Below are 3,763 nucleotides of genomic sequence, written 5' to 3' on the forward strand. Positions count from 1 at the left end.
TGTACTGGACTGGTGAACATGAACATAAGATTTTCAATAGTAATTGAATTTCTTTAACATATATTATTCCTTTTTGCTATACAGGGTGTTTCTCGACTTTAGGGCATAACTGCAGGAGGTGATTTCCTAGGTCTTTGTGATCAAAGAAGTTCATATAAACATGTGTCCGATTTTGGACGGTCACGGAGTTATGACTGTTTTAAACTCAGAATAGAAGGTAACAATTACTGACAATAAATGGAACAAAATAATAAACCAGCATAATACATGATGCATTTAAAGTATTTTGGCCATTTAAATGGCCAAAATATTTAAATATTTAAATGGCCTTAAATTTAAATGATTTAAAGTTTGAATGTAAAGTTAACTTTGTGAAATTACCTTTAATTTGAATTTATTGGTGCTTAAAGCTGATTTTCGAAAATGCCACCGCCGGCCGCAACACAGGCTGCCACTCAGTTGTGAATTGCACTGGTCATATCAACCCACCATGCCTTAAGTAGCTCTCAAGTGTTGAGATAACAAGAATGCTGTCTGTAGCTGGCTAAAAATGGCGACCCACCAGCTGACAGACGCGGTTCACATGAGGGCATGTAAGGGAATGAAAAAACGGTCATAACTCCATAACCGTCCAAAATCGGACACATGTTTATATGAACTTTTTTGATCACAACGACCTAGGAAAGCGCCTCCTGCAGTTATGCCCTAAAGTCGTGAAACACTCTTTATAATCATATCCAATACTAAAGTGGAAGTTGAAGAGATACCAGATTGTCAGTATTCATTACATTTTTGGTAAGATATGTTACTTTTGCCATATAATCCTTTCCATTACTGAACCAGTATATGAATAGATACCAGATTTTCAGTATTCATTACATTTTTTTAAGATATGTTATTATTTCTGCCATATTGTTCTGCCCAGTACTGAACTGGTGAAGATGAATATATCACATTTTCTTATATCATTAAATGCAGTCTTAATCTTGTTGACGGGTGTCTTTCACATTCTCAAATTCCATCATTCTAATGAAAATAATAAATGGGAACATGAGTATTGTAAGATTTGAGGCTTTCACGGCGGTGACTATGAAGAAAGCAGTCTTCTGGGATTTGGCACCGTGTATATGTGGTGTTAACCGACGTTTCGGAGGAACGTATCGCCCCCATCTTCAGGGTTGAAGAAGTATAAGTAAATCTGCAAGCGACAACACCGTGAGACACGGTCAAGCAGACTAAAGAACATACCGTTGAGCAGAGAGGGAAGGGGATGAACTGCAAGTAAACAAGTGAAAGCAGCGGTGTGGGAGGGGTGGGGGAAGGGAGCCGGGACAAGCGTGATTTTGTGTAGGGGAGAGTGTAGCAAGGTTAAGTGGCTGGGCTTTAACTGTGAGCTGAGAGTGGGGGGTTGTTATGTTGGTTGGTCATGGCCTTGTGGCTTCCTGGATCTGGCGTCATATCCCGGTGGGTGGTTTTTAAGAGAACAGATAAGGGGTTTCCAAGACTTGCTGAGACGAAACCCATCCTCTCTGTTCATATTCCCTGGATGCAGTTCGATCTCAATGGCTTCCCTAATGATGCGATCCATATAGCGCGTCTTGGTGGCGAGGATGGAGGTATTCTGAAGCTGAATGCGGTGTCCCAGTTCGATGCTGTGTTCAGCTACGGCCGACTTGTCCGGATGTTCGAGACGGATGTGCCGCTGATGCTCCTTCAACCTCGTGTCCACGGAGCGGCCTGTCTGCCCAATATAGACTTTCCCGCACTCGCATGGGATACTGTATACACCCGGTGTCCTTAGGCCCAGGCTGTCTTTAACCGGCCGGAGGAAATTGGATAATTTGTATGGAGGCAGACCCACTGCTTTGATGTTGTGCCGGGACAGCACTCTGCTGATACGGTTGAATATGGTCCCGACATAGGGAAGGAAGGCGACTGAGCCCGGTTTGTCTTCAGGCCGGCTGATGTTGGGCCGACGGTTGAGAACTCTGTGGATCTGCCGGTTGTTGTATCCGTTCTTCTTGAATACATCCTTCAGGAGCAGCAACTCCGCATGTAGGCTGTCTTGATCACACAGTGCTCTGGCCCTGTGCACCAATGTAGAAAGTGCAGCTTGCTTGTTGGAAGGGTGGTGGTGGGACGCAGCGTTAAGGTACAGGTTAGTATGGGTGGATTTGCGGTACACTCTATGGCCCAGGGAACCGTCGGGTCTCCTGTAAATATCTATATCCAGGAAGGGGAGGTCACCCCTCCCACATCGCTGCTTTCACTTGTTTACTTGCAGTTCATCCCCTTCCCTCTCTGCTCAACGGTATGTTCTTTAGTCTGCTTGACCGTGTCTCACGGTGTTGTCGCTTGCAGATTTACTTATACTTCTTCAACCCTGAAGATGGGGGCGATATGTTCCTCCGAAACGTCGGTTAACACCACATATACACGGTGCCAAATCCCAGAAGACTGCTTTCTTCAACATGAGTATTGTTTCTTACAATATATGATTTATAATACTTAAATGTAACCGAAAAACTGTGTTCTGTATGGCTTTCAAGTGTAAGTTATGAGGAAATTATGAGGCTGAATATATGTATCTCTGATGGAAACAGAAATTTTTTTTTAAGTTTCCCCACCTTCAGCTTTCCTAAATACAAGTATTCCATGTATGTCAGTTCACAGTGTTCAGTTCCTTTGGTTAAAGAGGCGTTTCATGTGAAAGAAAGGTTATGACTTCCCAGGCACTGGTGACAAACTTTCTCCAGATAAATAATTTGCAACCTAATCTCTTGTACTCTAGAGCTGCAGAGGCTCGTATTCTGCTGTTATTTTTTTTTGGAAAGGGGGTGGAGGACCAAGTTTAATAGAACTTCACTCAAATCCAACCAAGAGGATATGGGTGAAGTAATATTAAACTTACTTATGCAGCTGAACCCTTCTTGAGATGCTGCCAATTGTGCAGCCACTCAAGAATTGTCCAGCCTTTTGTAGAACCCAGAGTTCATTACTATGTTCACAAGAGCCTTCCACTGGTCCCTATCCTGAGCCAGATCAATCCAATCCATACCATCCTATCTCACTAGGATACATTTTAATATTGTCCACCCACCTACACCTTGGTCTTCCCAGTAGTCTCTTCCCTTCTGGCGTTCCTACCAGTATCCTATATGCATTCCTCGCCTCCCCCATTCGTGCTACATGCCCTGCCAACCTCATCCTCCTCGACTAGTGATACTGAAATTTATTGCAAGAAGCGAAACAAAGAATTGATGGCTGGGGGGGAAGGGGAGCACTCAAAATAGTTTCTAAGGTAGCATGCCTTTTTACCGATTTTGCTCTCGGCTATGGAGGCCATTTTAAATTTAGTTCATGTAAGCTGGAAGTAGATGGCAGCAGCATTGCTCTGAGGTTTCATGGGGGCCATGTTGCCAACCAATAACATGGGAGTTTCACGGGGCTGTTCGGGAACATGATTAATGTTCAAAACCATCATAATATCGAGATGGAATTTTTCACCACTACCATTACTAAAACATTTGTCATGAAGAGGAGAAATCCTGGTAATCTATTTTTTTTAGTCTGTCTAATAGTGAAGTTCCACCCCTACTATTTATTCCCCCACCCCACAGTGGATATATGCGCCGTTAAATACCAAATTTGTTGGAATTCAAGGGCATGATAATGTTCAAATCCATCATAATATCGAGATGGAATTTTTCACCACCACCATTACTAAAACATTTGTCATGAAGAGGAGAAATCCTGGTAATCT

The sequence above is a fragment of the Cryptotermes secundus genome, unplaced genomic scaffold (genome assembly GCF_002891405.2).
Source record: "Cryptotermes secundus unplaced genomic scaffold, Csec_1.0 scaffold2137, whole genome shotgun sequence".
NCBI lineage: Eukaryota > Metazoa > Arthropoda > Insecta > Blattodea > Kalotermitidae > Cryptotermes > Cryptotermes secundus.